General features: G+C 44.7%; 1 pseudogene; it reads left to right on the forward strand.

Annotated features, from left to right (window-relative positions):
* Positions 1-1,162: 1,162 nt before the first annotated feature.
* On the forward strand, positions 1,163-12,143 carry LOC115286950 (annotated as a pseudogene).
* Positions 12,144-17,126: the final 4,983 nt, after the last annotated feature.

A 17,126-nucleotide genomic window follows, 5' to 3' on the forward strand; every position in this document is an offset into this window, starting at 1 on the left:
CCCACAGAGGACACTGTTAAAGGGGAAGGACACTCAATGACACTCCTTGACGATGGTGCTGCGGCCTTCACTCAGAAGCACTGCAGTAGGGACAGGGACCTCTGCAATGTGCCTTTACACCGGGGACACAGGACTCAACTCTAAATCCAGCAACACCACGTGTGCATTGTGCCCAGGAGCAGGATGGAGGACAGTGGATTAGTCAAAAATTCCTAAGAGTAGAGGTCTAGGATAAAGAGGGTTCTGGGCAAACCAGCTCTGAGGATTCTTGCTAAAGGCAGGTCGAGGTGATCAGACATGAGCAGGAGATGGTAAGAATGATGAACCCGATTCGATACCATGCAAGTGCTCAGAAGTGTAGAGTGCAGGTCCTTATTAAACAGACTTATCATGGAGGGCGTTAAACTCCATGTGATAAAGAAGTACACAGAAAGTCTAAGAGAAAGTTCATGTGACCAAAGTGGTGAAACAAAGAATCATCTCACCAAGCAGAGCCTGGAAAGGACTAGAAGTGCCTAGGAACAGTAGCAGTATGGCACCGAGGCACGGTACTAAGGTACAGTGCTGAGATACAGTACCGAGGTACGATGCCGCCTGAGGAACCACTGAGGGGCGCCTGTGCTGCGCTGCGTCTGTTGCAGTTCCCGGTGTCAGCACAGTTGCCGAGATGTGTGGTCGCCCAAGCCAGCGGGAGGCGGTGCATCACAATAGCCCTATTAAGGGAAAGAATGATTTGATGACCCTTGTTAAGATGGGAATGCAAACTATTCAGGACTAGGCTTAATTGTCAGACCCCTGCAACTGGGACCTCAGTGCAGGACAGACTGGGACCTGCTCTGAATACAATGTAGGCAAGTAGTGTTTAGAGACAAGGAGCCTGTGGGACAGGGCATGGAAATTACTACGAGGAAACATCAGGGTAAACGGGTTCTAGCAAATCCCACCTGACAGAAGTTGTGCTGAAGACAGAAGGGGGTGACCAAATATCATCCGGGAGATGGGGAGGTATGACGATCCTGATTGCAAACCCAGGGTGCTCAGATATGAAGTTTTCAGTGAAAATATATTTAGCAGGATTTGCTCAGATTTTACAAAGAAGTGGCACAGGTGACCCAGGAGAATTTTCAGAAACCCAAATGTAGTTCGGTAAAGAATCTCTGTCATGAAAGCGCACACTGGTACAAGGCTGCGGGACGCCAGGGAGAACCAGCCCGAACGGTACCACCTCCCGAACCGCGGGGTGGTGCTGAGTAGCACGCAGGGAAGCGCTGAGGGACGGCGCGGTGAGGCGCCACTCAGGACACACATGACGCGGGTCAGGGGCAGAGGGACAGAGCGGCCGTGCGCTGAGAGCTTCCTGTGACTCGCAGAGCTCAGTAATGAAAAGTAATGTCATGGCACTTGTTTAGATGGTAAGAAACGCTTTGTTCAGGTCCTTCACGACGCATAGAGGGACCTCTGCCATTGTGATTTGAATCTGGGGCGGGGGGGAGTTGGGGCTCATCACCAAATCGATCCTGGGCAGTTCTGACCACAGAACTTGTACAGATAAGTGGGTTGCATTTAAGCCACTGAGTGGGTGCCGATTTATAACTCTGAGAAAACTGTTACAGTAGGAGTCGCCTGGGTTGCTTAGTCTGCTAAGTGGCTGATTCTTGATCTTAGCTCAGGTCATGATCTCAGAGTCCTGAGTTCAAGTTCAGCATTCGGTTCTGTGCTGAGCATGAAGCCTACTTAAAAAAAAGAAATGAGGGGCACTGGGGTGGCTCAGTGGGTTGAGAGTCCAACAGTGAATGGCAGTGACAAAAGGCTAACATATTGCTACATTAACAACACGGAAAGATTTCTACTAACATCCTATCTGTAACCTCAGGGACAGGTAGCATGAACAACCTCCTGTAATTAGCAGTAGGAAGGAAATAATGTGGATGGAGCACAAATCAAGGAACTATAGATAGACGAACAATAGGAAGATCAATGAAATAAGAGTTCCCTTCTTAAGAAAATGAACAAAATTGACAACTTTTAGTTAAACTAACCAAGACAAGAGGGAGGATCCCAATTAATAAAATCTCAATGAAGAGGAGACATTTCAACGCCTGCCATGAAAACACAAAGCCCCGGAGGAGACTGTAAGACAATTACCTGCCATCAAAGGGAACATCTGAGCAGAAGCAGCTCAACCCGAAGTGTGGGCCTCCCCTTCCTGTCGCTTTGCCCACTGCTCCGCCAGAAATCCTCCATACAGGCTGCACCCCGCAGGCCCTCTCCCCCTGCCTGCTGATCCCCAAGACCGCTTCCCTCCCCACGCCACAGGTCCTGCATGGCTCCTGATTGGGGATTAGGAGCAACTACAAACGCCTTCCTTCAGGGCAGTCATTTTCCTGTCTGTAGCTCACTGTTGCTGCTCAGGACAATCCCAGGCCACGTATGGAGGACCGCTGGCTGCCGGCATCGAGGATCACTTCGCAGAGCCCAGGACACACAGCCTGGGACCGCCCTGCTCAGCAACGCGACCCCACAGCAGCGCCCACGGCCTGAAGGAAATGCTGCTTGTCATGCACTTGGCACTTGGCACTTGCCACGCTGTGTTGTGTATGGTCGGGGTGGCCAGGATCCCCCAGACAAAACTAGGGGGCTCCAAAACGGGAGTCCTCCCGAGCTGCCCCAGGAGTGCTGTGAAGAGTGCCAGCCCCGCTCAGCCCCACACGGGACTCAGAGGAGGCCCAAACATGCCTGTGCGGTGCAGCTCTGGGGCTGCGGTGTCATCAGGCCACACAGTGTCTCCTACCAAGAGCCACCGCAGAGAATATTTCACGACCCTTGTTAGGACGGTGAGACAGACATCACTTGAATGATAGGGATAGATACTGGGACCCTGCACCTGGGACCTCACCTGGGGAGAGGCTGCCCTTCCCTCCAAACCCAGAACCAGCATGTGGGAAATACGCCTACAGAGCAGAGCCTGGGGCAGTGATGGGAAAGTGCTAAGAGGAACCTAAGGGAATTCTGGCTAAAGCAACAGAACAACTTCTTGCTGAACACAGGACACGGTGATCAGAAGTGGAAAGCTGGGGTCTGGCTCAAAGCTGACCTAATATTATTCTTGCTAAAACTAGATTGACAAGGACATGCAGATATATATTTGGAGAAAGTTCATGAGCCTAAGATATGAGCAACCAAATACAGTTTGTCACAGAGGAGGCCACGGTATAGTGCATGTTAGAGTTTGCCAAGGTGTTAAGTGTTAAGTCCTACTGCATACATAGGACACCACCAAAAGTGCTACACATGGTCCCCTCCACCACCACTGCTGAGTACAATGCAGATATTGGTACCACACGCAGAGTGGCAGTACAGTGTCGCATACAATGCCACTTAACAGAAAATATGTACAGGTATTTGTTGACACTATAAAAAAAAATTTTTAAGTGCTATGTTCACCCTATCTGGACTTGAACTCAGGACCAGGAGATCGAGTGGCTCCACCTACCAAGTCCGTCAGGCACTCTTCTGACATTTGTTAAGATAATAGGTACGGTAGGAGTGCCAAAGTGGCTCAGCTGGTTTAGGGTCCTACTTCAGCTCTGGTCTTATCTTGGGGTTCATGAGTTTGAGCCCCACACCAGGTCTCTGCTGTCAGCACGGAGTGCACTTCAGATCCTGTGTTCTTCGCTCTCTCTCTCAGAATAAATAAACATTAAATAAATATTTTAAAGATATTAAGTCAGTTGTTATTCAAGACTTCAGAAATAGATATAGCAAGCTTTGACTCGGGATTTGAGACTGGGAGAGCCTTGCTCAGCTCTAAATACAGACTGCGCCGTTCTGCCTACACAACTTGAACAAACAGGTTTCCTTCAGGCCGCTGGGTTTGTGGCAATTTGTCACACAGCAATATAAAACGATTACAGTAATCAATGTGAAATCCAGTATATTTATCGCACAAGAAATACACAAATGTATTGTTCTTATACATTTTGAAAACCTTATTTATGAGCCTACATCAAACTCTAAAACATGTGCATAGCAAAGGAAGCAATCAACAGAGGAAAAAATACTAGAATGGGAAATAATAATCACAAATCATACAGTTGATAAGGGCTTTTTTTCTCTCTGGCATATGTCAGGAGCTTTTACAAGTAAAAAACAAAACAAACAAAACAAATAATGTGATTAAATCTTGACATTTGCAAGGACGTGGATGGAGCTAGAGAGTATTATGCTAAGCAAAACAAGTCAGTCAGAGAAAGACAAATACAAAGACAAATGAATTCACTTCTATGTAATATTTAAGAAACAAAACAAAGGAGCAAAAGGGGACGAGAGAGAGAGAGAGAGAGAGAGAGAGGAGAGGCAAACCAAGAAACAGACTCTTAACTACATAAAACAAACTGAGGGTTACCAGAGGGGAGGTCAGTGGGGGGATGGGTGAAATAAGTGATGGAAATAAGGAGTGAGTTTGCTGCGAGGAGCACCGGGCGATGTATGGAAGTGTAGAATCACTATATTGTACACCTGACACTAATATTACACGTGTGTTAACTAACTGGAATTTATATTAAAAGTTTTTTAAACAAATAATATAATTAAAATATGGTCAGGAGATTGGATAAACATTTTTCCAAAGAGGATATAAATATGACCAACAATTATATGAAAAGATGGTCAACTTGGGGCGCCTGGCTGGCTCAGTCAGTAGAGCCGTGACTCTTGATCTCAAGGCTGTGATTTAAGCCCCACATTGGTCAAGAAGCCTACTTAAAAGAAAGAAATCATGTTTTTTTATTTTATTTTTTTTAAATGTTTTATTTATTTTTGATACAGAGAGAGACAGAGCATGAGAGGGGGAGGGGCAGAGAGAGAAGGAGACACAGAACCTGAAGCAGGCTCCAGGCTCTGAGCTAGAGGTCAGCACAGAGCCTGACACGGGGCTCGAACCCACAAATGTGAGATCTGACCTGAGCTGAAGTCGGAGGCTTAACCAACTGAGCCACCCAGGCGTACCTCATGTTTTTTTAATTAAAAAAAAAAAAGATGGTCAGCATCACTAATCATCAGGGAAATACATATCAAAAGCACAATGAGAAGCGCCTGGGTGGCTCAGTCAGTTAAGCATCTGACTGGTGATTCACCATAAAAGGTGAACCAACCCAAATGTCCATTGCTAGATGAATGGGCAGAGAAAATGGGGTGTGTACATCTAATGGAATATTATGTCGTTTTAAGGAAAAAAATCTTGTCGCATGTGACTGCATGAATGGACATCAAGAAGATTATACTAAGAGATATTAAGCCAGTCACAAAAATAACAAACGTATTTTTTCACTGCTATGAAGTATGTAAAGTAGTGAAAATCACAGAAACAAAAGTAGAAGGGACTTTTCCAAGGAAGAAGAAATTAGCGTTTGTTGGTTTAAAGTTCCAGAACTAAACGATGAACAATTTTACTGAGCTACTGAATAACAATGTGAATATAACTAACACTAGTTAACCAAATGCTTAAAAATGTTTAAGTAGGTATATTTAATGTTATGTATCTGGGTGGCTCAGTTAAGCGTCCGACTTTGGCTCTGGTCATGATCTCGAGGGTTGGTGAGTTCAGGCCCAGCAACTGGACTCTGTGCTGGGCAAACTTTGGAACTTCTTTCTGTCTCCCTCTCTCTGCTTCTTCCTCCACCCCAAAAATAAACATTGGGGCACCTGGGTGGCGCAGTCACAGTCAGTTAAACATCCTACTTTAGCTGAGGTCATGATCTCATGGTTTGTGAGTTCTAGCCCCTTCTGGGATCCTCTCTCTCTCTCTCTCTTTTCCTCTCTTTGCCCCTTGTGGGATACTTTCTCCTCCTCTGTCTCTGCTCTTCGCTTCACTTGCACACTCTCTCTCTCTCAAAAATAAAAATAAATAAACATTTAAAAAATTAAAAAGCATAAAGGACAAAGACAGAATGCTGGGATTCACTAACTCGCAGGCTCTGCATTGTGGGCTCAGCGCCATGGAGAAGATGGAAGTAGCCATCATGGCAGGAGTCCTAAGGTTCAGGTTTTACTAAAAGACGCTCAGAATCTGGGCGGCCAGATCTTACACAGCAGGGGAACTGTGCGTAGCCTACAGCACTGCCAAAACTTTTCAAACTCTCCAATGGTAAGTTCATATTTCCTGCCTACCTTGCTTCACTCATCCCCCCCCCCCCAAAAAAACACCCCCTATTAAGCTTCCCACCAGCAATTCCCTCCTCTCTCTCTCTCTCTGCCTGCCGAACTTATGGACTACGCCCCTAGTCACTCTGCGTGGTCTGCAATGCCTCCAGTCCATGGTTATAATAAAAATATTCTTCCTTCATGACAATCATTTTCGTGTCTGTGTCTCTTGCTGTTTCTGCTCCAAACCAGCCCAGAGTCCATTATTAGAACAATTGGCACAGTCAGCAGGTGGTTTCCCCAGAAGGAGATGCTAAGCCCTTGGACTGCTTGGACTCACCAACTGGACCCAACAGCTGTGGCCAGGGCCTAAGGGGCACCCACCCCTGGTCGTTGGCATGCTTACTGCTGGATGGCTCCTGCATTTGTTTCTGTCGGGGCTTGCCAAAAAATTGCAAGCAGGAGAAAGATTGGAAAATTCACAAAGGTGAAAATCAACCACAGCTCCAGAACAACCAATGGGTCAAAGAGGAAATCCAAAGGGAAATCACAAAGTATCCTGAGACCAATGAAAATAAAAATGCAACACAACAAAACTTAGAAGATACGGCAAAAGCAGTTCACAGAGGGGCATTTCTATCACTAAATGCCAATGTTAGGGAAAAGGTAGATCTCAAAAAAGCATCCTAACTTTAAACCCAAGGAACCATAGAGAGAGGAACACACTAAACCCAGAGTTAGCAGAGGAAGGAAACAATACGGGTTTTAACAGTAGAGACTAGAAAGACAGAAAAAAAAAAATCAACAAAATTGGAGTTGATGTCTTGAAAAGAGACCTAATTGGGAAAACTTTAGCTGAACTGACCCCTCCCCCCCCCAAAAAAAGAGGCGAGACTCAAAATCAGAAATGAAAAAAGGAAGCAGTGGAAGTGGAAGGAGTGAATACAGAGGCTTAGGAGGCTACTAAAACAATTACATGCCAACTGATTGGACGCCTGAGAGGAAATGGATACATTGTAAGTTTCTACCCCTTGCTTACCTGCTTTACTCATTCTGTCCCAGGAAGAACTTCCCGAACGGCTCCCAGCTACATTCTCCTTCCTCTCTCTCTCTCTCTCTCTCTCTCTCTGTCTCTCTCTCTCTCTCTCTCTCTCTCTCTCTCTCTCTCTCACTGCCTGCTGGAAGCTTCTTTGATGGTCCGGCACGCACTGCCGGTGCCTGCTGTTTCATGTTATCATAAAAAATTTCTTCCTTCGATCACAATCAGTTTGGTGTCATGTGTCTTACTATTTCTCCTCAAAACCAGTCCAGGGCACGTTTTTTAGAACAACTGGCCCAGCGGGCGGGGTACTTTACACCAGACGGACAGGATACATCCACCCTGGACTGCTGGGCTCACCAGATGGACCCACGAGCAGAGGCTACTGCCTAAAGGACCCTCTCCGGGCGTTGGCACCCTTGCCCCTCGATGGCTAGTGCGTTGTGTTGATTTTTGCCGAAATCTGCCATGATTTCCCAGCCTGAAGATGGGGAGCTACTAGGCAGCCAGCCGCTTGGGGTGCCACGCCCGGTCCTGCGCAGGGATCTGCGTGAGGTGCGCGGAACGTTGTCACACGTGGCGCAGAGGCGACAGCGTTGAGTCTGAGACTTAACCTTTTCTCCGCATTCTGTGCTCAAGGGCGCACTTGAAAAACCACGTTTCCCCTTGTCTCTGGATTTTTCTGAGTTAAACATCAGGCTCTACCTAGAGGTAGGAGGGTGCCCTCCCCACCATTCTTGCCTGCCATCGGCTGGGACCTTTGCTGTGCGCGTGCGCAGGCCTCCTCTTCAGGGATCGTGCCTGCTGAGGTCGGGATTTGTGCTCCAACCCAGCGTATATGGGGTGTATTAATGGAGAAATAAAGATACTATCAAACAAAAATGGAGAAAATTCGTTGCCGGTAGACCTGCCTGCAAAGATTGTTAAAAGTTTTCTTTAGAGGGGCACCTGTCCGGCTCAGTCCCTAGACAGCGGCACTCTTGATCCTAGCGTCATGAGTTAAGCATCACCTTGGGTGTAGAGATACTTAAAAAATAAAATCTTTGGGAAAAAGTAGTTTTCCTTACATAGAGAAAGAAAAACGCTGGAAGCTCAAAGATTAACGTTAAAAGAGGAAGTACATCAAAGGAGAGTGAAGGTAAAATGAAAACTTTTTATTTTTGCTTTTTATAACGTTTTATTTTTAATTGAGGTTACAGATAACAATTTATGCCAAATATTAGTATCAACAATGCATACAAGTATATATGCTTATATATGTATATACCCACATATATATGTTTGTTTATGTATATATAAGTGAAATGAAAACTAGCAGTGATACAAAGGACAAGATGGAGGAATTAGGATTATTTTGTTAGTATAAGATAATTAAACTACTCCTGAAGTTGTATGAAGTTTTTGGAAAGTGGTCTTGGATTTGTTGTAAATGTATATTACAAACTCTAGGGCAATCATCAACAACTTCTTAAAAAAAAGACCTCAAATGAATGAATAAAGAGCACATTGGATAGTGAACTTTCCTTGAGTTTGCAAGGAAAGCAGTAGTGTCTGTCCTTGGAGGGATCTATGAGAATAGAAATGGGGGCGCCTGGGTGGCTCAGTCGGTTAAGCGTCTGACTTCAGCTCAGGTCATGATATCACCGTTCGTGGGGTCGAGCCCCACATCAGGCTCTGTGCTGACAGCTCAGAGCCTGGATCCTGCTTCAGATTCTGTGTCTCCCTCTCTCTCTGACCCTCCCTTGCTCACGCTGTCTCTTTCTGTCTCTCAAAAATAAATAAAAAATATTTAAAAAGTAAAAAAAAGAGAGAATAGAAATGTATGTCTGCACATAATAGACCTCAAATACTTGTTGAATGAATAAATAAAAACTCAGTCTGAGGTATTGGATAATCACTTGCATGAATGAAAAGTTTATGTGATTGCTTGACATTCTTATTCTAAAATGTTTGACAGTTTTAATTCTCCTCCACTCTCTTCCCACATTAGTCAACACATTTCTGTTGTGCATTTGGAACTCCTCTGCTTTCTAGAATAATTACATGTATTTCCCCAGAACCAAAACTTAGTTCTCTGAAAGGAGTAATTCAGTCAATAAACTTTTCCCCAGAAAGAGCTATAATTCATTAACTAATTAATTAAAATTTTAAAAATAAAAAAATAGGGGCACCTGGGTGGCTCAATTAGTCAAGCATCTGACTTCGGCTCAGGTCATGATCTGGCTGTTCAAGGGTTGGAGCCCAGCATCCGGCTTCTATGCTGTCAGCGCAGAGCCCACTTTGGGTCCTCTGTCCCCCTCTCTCTGACCTCCCCACTCTCCCTCAGGTGTTCTCTCCTTTTCTCTCTCTCTCTCAAAAATAAATAAACATTTAAAAACATTAAAAATGAAGTATAGGGGAGCCCGCGTTGCTCAGGTCATGATCTCACGGTTTGTGGGTTAGAGCCCCGTGTCGGGCTCTGTGCTGACACCTCAGAGCCTGGAGCCTGCTTGAGATTATGTGTTTCCCTCTCTTTCTGACCCTCCCCTGCTCACGCTGCCTCTCTCTCTCAAAAGTAAATTTAAAAACATTAGAAAATAAATTTAAAAAAGGAAAACATTATAAAAAAATGAAGTATAGTTGATATGCTAAGTAAGGAAGTAGAGAAAACAGAAACATAAAATGCTCAACTAAAACCACAAAAGGCAGGCAGCTCTCTCTACAGGACAGCCCATGGGTCCTGTCCCCATGCTCTAATAAAATCACCTTTTTGCACCAAAACAAACAAACAACAAACAAAACACACAAAAGGCAGAAAGAGTGGAAGACAAAAATATGAACAAATAACAAGAATAACAAATAGAAAACAGTAACAAATACAATAGGTATTAATCCATTTTATCAATAATAACTTTGAATATCAATGGTATAAATATTAAAAGTATTAAAATACCAATAACAAATATAACATTTATATAACAATAAATTAGTATCTATTAATATTTAATAATGAACTGTTATATATTATTATTATAAATTATATAAGAATAAATATAAAAAAGACAGAATTTTTCAGAGGGGATCAAAAACAAGACCCAGAGGCAACTGGCTGGCTCATTCGGTAGAGCACACAACTCTTGATCTTAGGGCCATGAGATCTGATGGGTCCCTAGCCCCACACTGGGCCTAGAGATCATTTAAAAAATAAAGATTTTGTTTTTAAAGTGAATGAATGGAGAAAAATATGCCAGCTAATACCACCCTCACCCCCCCAAAAAGGATAGCTATATTTATTTCAGACAGGGTGGACTTGAAAGCAAGGAAATGTATCAGGGATAGAGAAGGGCAGTAGGGATTAATTCTTGAAAAAGATATAACAAGTAGGGACCTAACAAGAGAATGTCGAACTCGGTAAGGGAAAACTGATGAACAGCAAAGAAAAAAATCGATGAATCTGCTTTCATAGTTGGCGACTTCAACACCCCTCCATCAGAAATGGACAGATCCGGCAGGCCAAAAATCAGTAGGTGCATAGTTGAACTCAACACCATCATCAATCAACTGAATATAATCAACCTCTTAGGCTACTGTGTCCAGCAATAGCAACATCCATGTTCTCCTCCAGCTCACATGAAACACTGAGCAAGATAGAACACATTCTGAGCTATAAAACATACCTTAATATACTTAAAAAATAGAAATTATGTATTGTCTTTTCTGTGACCACAATGGAAATCAATCACAAAGATAACTGGAAAATTACAAAGTGTAGGGAGATTTAAAAAATACCCTTCTAGCCTTTCTGCACGATCTGCAAGAGTAAAGGACCCACACTGCATTGTTCTGGTTTTCCACCGTAACATAAAGGGAAACGTTCACAGTGTCTGGAGCCCTTGATATCCTGCAGATGAAGGAGGTGGATGTCCTCAACTTCCTTGCAGCACCCCTTAGGTGGCACCAACCGTGACTTCCAAATGGAACAGTACATCTGTCAAAGGAAAAGTGACAGCATCTTTGTCATAAATCTGAAGAGAACCCGAGAGAAGCTTCTGCCAGCAGCTTGTGCCATTACAAACCTGGCTGATGTCAGAGTCCTGCCTTCCAGAAATACTGGCCAGTGGGCTCTGCTGAAGTTGCCGCTGCCCTGGGCCCCTCCTTTGCTGGTGCTCCACTCCTGGAACCTTCATTAACCAGCTCCAGACAGCCTTCTAGAAGCCGTGACTTCTGAGGGTTACTGATTCCGGAGCTGACCACCAGCTTTTCATAGAGGTGTCTAACGTTCACCTGCCTACCAGCTCTCTGTGAACACAGGCTGTCCTCTGAGCTAAGTAGGGTTGTCACCCCCTGCAAACAAGAGAACTCACTCCGTGGGTCTGATGTAGTGGATGCAAACCCAGGAAATTCTATGCATGAGTGGCATTACTTCCCATGAGCACCCCCAGAAGGTCATGCCTGATCTCTACTTCCACAAAGATCCTAAAGATATTGGAAAGGATGGGGCACCTGGGTGGCTCAGTCGGTTGAGCGTCAGACTTCAGCTCAGGTCACGATCTCACAGTTTGTGAGTTCAAGCCCCAAGTTGGGCTCTGTGCTAACAGCTCAGGGCCTGGAGCCTGCTAAGAATTCTGTGTCTCCCTCTCTCTCTGCCCCTCCCTTGCTCGTGTGCTCTCTCTCAAAATAAATACACATAAAACTTTTTAAATAGATAAATAAACATTTTTTAAAAAATTTTAAAGGAGATTAGAAAGGAAAAGCAGGCCACTGATGAAAAGGCTGGGGCCAAGGAGAAATTTCAGGGTGAATGGACTGCGCCAGGTCCCGAATCTGCTCATACTCCACCTAAGGTCATGGATGGGTCCAAGGTGCCTACCTGTTCAGCAGTTCCTTGAGAAAGGCTGGAGCACACAGCCCGCCATGGAGGACTGGTCAGGCACCCGCCACTCCAGCTCCTAAGTGGGTGGGAACAGCCACTGAGTGCGCTTAGCCTGTCCTGCCAGACTCCTAAACTGAGAATGGAAATAAGGACAGAATATCAACAGTTTCTGAAAGTAAAAGCAAACATAAAATCCACACTTTTAAATAACACATGGGTCAAAGAAGAGGTCTCAAGAGGAATTTAAAAATATTTTGAACTAAATGAAAATGAAAACACAACTTACCAAAGGTCGTGGGATGCAGTGAGAGCAGAGCTTAGAGAGCAATTTATACAATTGAATGCATAGATTAGAAAGAGAGAGAGATCTAAAGTCAGTGATCTAAGTTTCCACTTTAGGAAACTAGAAAAAGAAGAGCAAATTAAATCCAAATTAAGCAGAAGAAAAGAAATAATAAGAATTAGAAGAGAAATCACAGAATATGGAATCGGGAAGTCAGTAGAGTTGGAGTCCAAATCTAGTTGCAAATGACCTTGAAACTGCCTCAGTTAAAGTTGTGCCTCAGTTAAAGTTGATTTGAGCCAAGCTCAGAGCTAGTGGTTTTTACCAACGTTCAAGGCTGGATGCTTTACTTATACAGCAGAACCCACCATTTGAGCCTCATCAGTACATTTCTGCTCAGATTCATACCTGCCCATTCACATCTAGAAAACCATGGGGCACTTCTTGCCAGAAAATATATGAAGAAGGCAATGCAAAGACTTCTGGGAGAAAATTGAGCCGAGCAAGGAAGGGAGCAGAGATGATGAGGTTTGTAGAATTACATGGACTTAGTCCTTCACTGAGGAAGGAGTATGAGGAAGCTAGAAGTACTAGGAGACAGGGCTTTTATATTTGCTAGAAGATTCAGGCTCAGAAATAACCCTGCTCTCCTACCATACCCTTCATGCCAGACATACGGAGGCAGCATTCTCTCCACCTGCTGCCTCACACAGACCACACTCTGATCCTCGGAGAGTGGGTGCTTGTGGGTTACAGGAAGGTTCACATCCTGGTGCCGAGCAGCAGAGTTCCTGGAGGAGAGCATGAGCCTGGGCCATGGGGCGGAGGAGAGCGCAGCTGCTGGAGGAAGGTCAGCAGTTCTGAGCCAAGGTGGTGGTTTTCAGAGCAGGAGAGGGAGAACATGTTTTCATGAATCAGTGTGGTTGTTAAGCCAACGTCGACCCCCTGGACCGCTCCATGAAGCAGAGCCGGGCTTCTGCCGCATTGGGAGTGGAAGCCAGTAAAACCCGCCGGAGGTACGTACATTACCTCCCTTAATACTCACCACAACCCCACTTCCACATTTTAGATGCATAAAAAGAAATGAGGCTTAAAGAGGATCAAGAACTTGCCAAATTCACACCAAAATTAAAAAATTAAATGAGGAAGTAACATCAGCAACATGGAGGAGTAAGTGAGAAGTCCTGGACCTTCCTCCCCATCAAAACACACTGATTCATCGATAGTTCCCTTTGTGAGAAATCAGAAACTAGTTTAAACCTGAAAGGCTCCTACCCCTTGAGAGAATAAAGTCACACCCATCAAAGCTGTTGAGGAGATTCGGGACTTTCTCTTGCCAGGGACCCTGTCCCCTGTACCATGCCATGTGTATTTATAATCAAAAAGAAATTCCAGCTCTCAAGTTTTCCAGCTTCGCCCCGCTTTCAAGTTTTCCAACGGTGTTCCCCAAAGACTAGCTTCTATCTGCCAGTCTGGAAGCTCTGACCTGTCCAGCACAGTTGAGCACCCCAGGGGAAAATAGGGGTGGCTGCTGGCTACCTCAGTCCAGTGAGCCTGCCATCACAGAATGCCATAGATTGGGAAGCTGATAAACAACAGAAATTTATTTCTCACAGTTGTGGGAGTTGGGAAGTCCAGATCAAGGTGCTGGTCAATTGGATATCTGATGAAAGCCCACTTCTGCTTCTAGGATGGTTGTCTTTTCTCTGTGTCCTTGCATGTCAGAAGTGGGCAGGGGGAGCTCTCCAGGGCAACTTTTTTTTAATGTTTATTTATTTTTAGAGAGAGGGCAAGCAGGGGAGGGGTAGAGAGAAGGAGAGAGAGAGAAAGAGAGAATACCATGCAGGCTCTGCCCCATTAGCACAAAGTTCTGGGGCAACTTTTAGCCAGGGCACTAACCACATTAATGAGGGTTCAGCCCACATGATCTAATCATCTCCAAAAGGTCCTACCTTGAAATACCATCCGATTGGAGATTAGCTTTCAACATATGAATTTTGTGAGGCCACAAGCATTCAGTCTCTAGACCCCAAAGATCCATATCTTACCAAACGTCAGCTCAAAGTCTAAGTCCAAAGTTTCCTCTAAATACCATATAAACCAGCCTGAAGTGGGGCACCTGGGTCACTCAGTAGGTTAAGCTTTCTGACACCACAGAAATACAAAGAATCAAAAGAGGTGACTATGAACAATTATATGCCAATAAATTGGATAATCTAGACAAAATGAATAAATTCCTAGAAAAATACAATCCACTAATAGCGAATCATGATGAAGTCAAAACCCTGAACAACTAGTAACCATTAAGGAGATTGAAGCAATAATCCACACACTTCCAACCAAAAAAAGCACAAACCAAATGGCTTAACTGATGAATTCTACCAAACATCTAAAGAATTAACACGAATCTTTCTTAAACTCTTCCAAAAAGTTTGAGAAGAGGAAATACTCCCAAACTCATTTAATGAAGCCAGTATGACCATGATACCAAAGTCAGTTCTCACTACAAGAAAAGAAAACTGGGGGCACCTGGGTGGCTCAGTCAGTTAAGCAGCTGACTTTGGTTTGGGCCACAATCTTGCAGTTTGTGGGTTCAAGCCCCGCATCAGGCTCTGTGCTGACAACTCAGAGCCTGGAGCCTGCTTCCAATTCTGTGTCTCCCTCTCTCTGACCCTCCCCCGCTCATGCTCTGTTTCTCTCTCAATAACAAATAAACATTTAAAAAATTATATAAAAAAAAGAAAAAGAAAAGAAAACTGTAGGACAATACCCCCAATGACTATAGATGCAAAATTTCTCACCAAATTTAAATGCACATTAAAGGGATCATACACTATGATTGAGTGGGATGTCTCTCTAGGAAAAAAGGATGTTTCAACACAGGCAAATCAGTCAACATGAGGCACCACTTTAATAGAATGAAAGGGGGCACCTGGCTGGCTCAGTTGGTTAAGCAACTTCGGCTCAGATCATGATCTCACAGTCTGTGGGTTTGAGCCCTGCATTGGGCTTTGGGCTGACAGCTGAGAGTCTGGAGCCTGTCTTTGGATTCTGTGTTTGCCTCTCTCTCTGCCCCTCCCCCACTCACTCTCTGTCTTTCTCTCTCAAAATAAAATAAAGACATAAAATATATTAAAAAATAATAGAATGAAAGATTGAAAAAAATCATATTATCTTTTCAACAGAGCAGAAGAAAAAAAACATTCCACAAAAATTGAACATCTTTTCATGATAAAAAGCTCTTAAAAATTGGGTAGAGAATGAATACATCTCAACACAATAAAGTCCCTGTATGAAAAACCCACAGCTAACATCATACTCAACAGTGAAAGATTTTCCTCAAAAATGAGGAACAGGGGAGGAGCCAAGATGGCGGAGAGGAAGGGAGCTCTGTAAACTTCGTCTGTCCCATCGATCAAACTGAGAAGGACATTGCTCTCATCTGCAAGAGCCGAAGGAGAAAATACGGACTCCAGAAGGAAGAGAATCTGAAGGATACCTGAGTGAGTGAGTGCGAACTGGGGAGATTAGAAAACGGGCCAGCCCGAGAGGGCAGGGGAGGTGGGAGCCCCAGCCCAATGCAGCGCAAGCACGCGGAGCCCGAGAGACAAAGGGAAGAGACAGAGAGACTGAACACGCTCATAGTACTGTCTCTGGGGAAGAGGTAAAGAACGCTTAACTGCGCTTGGAGAGAGAAGCTCACTCCATAGATAACTGCTGGGTAGCCTAAATCCCGAGCCCAGGTGGCGCAAGGGAAGGAACAGCTTCCAGCCCAGCGCCATCTTGGCGAGGAGTCGGCGGCCACTGCCGTGGCGGTGATAGGGGTGCTCACTTCGACCTCGGTTTTAGGAGTGGGAGCACGCACCTCATTTCCACGGCGCATCTTGCCCCCAGCATTGGCCCCGTGAAACCTGAATCCCGGGTGTCAACAGGGAAAAAATAGCCCCCACCTCTACGTGATCCCGGCAGAGAATTGGTGGCAGTGGAGACCTGGGCGCGCATGCACAGGCTACAGGAGCTCCCAGCTCATTTCCAGCAGCTCCTGGCGCCACCTCAGGCAACAGCTGTGCACTCATTCCTCCCCCAACGCTAACACGATCCCCGCGGGGGCTGGGTCTGAGACGGTGCGCACTTCACCTGCTGCTGCACATCTCGCCTCAGGCAGGAGCAGCCGAAATCCCAGCCTGAGCCAAGACAAACCAATTACTCCCCCTAAGAAGCCAGCAACCAAAACAAAAACACCATCTGTGGTAGCATAAAGAGTGCATGGACTGGAACTTTGAACCGAGGCAGGCCTGGAAAATACAACTCTGCTCAACCGCAGCAAAAGGAGATTGGACTCATTAGAGTGGCCTACAGTTCGTAGTTCAGCAGAACCTGGTGTGCCACCAGCCTATCTAATCTCCGCAAATGCCAAGGCAGAGCCTCTGAGAGCAGCCTCCAAGACCTACCACATCAAACCACACCTGTCCACAAGAGGGAACTGCTGTGGTTTTTTTTTTTTTTGCTTTTTTTATAAGTTTTTTCTTTTTTTTCTTCTTTTTTTTTCTATTCGCCTTTTTCTGTATGTATTTTTTATTATTATTACTTTTTTTACTTAAATTTTTAAAAAATTTTTACTCCTTATTTTCCTTTCTCCTTTCTCCCTTTTTTTTTTAACCTTCTTGCAATCCAGATATATTCTCCTATATCTCATCCCTACCTCTCCCCTCAACTGGTCATACACTTTTAGACTGTCCACTGTCCTTTATTGTCTCTGCCCCCCTTTATTTTTTTTTCCTTCTTTTTTCTTTTTCTTTTTCTTTTCTTCT

The sequence above is a fragment of the Suricata suricatta genome, chromosome 3 (assembly GCF_006229205.1).
Source record: "Suricata suricatta isolate VVHF042 chromosome 3, meerkat_22Aug2017_6uvM2_HiC, whole genome shotgun sequence".
NCBI lineage: Eukaryota > Metazoa > Chordata > Mammalia > Carnivora > Herpestidae > Suricata > Suricata suricatta.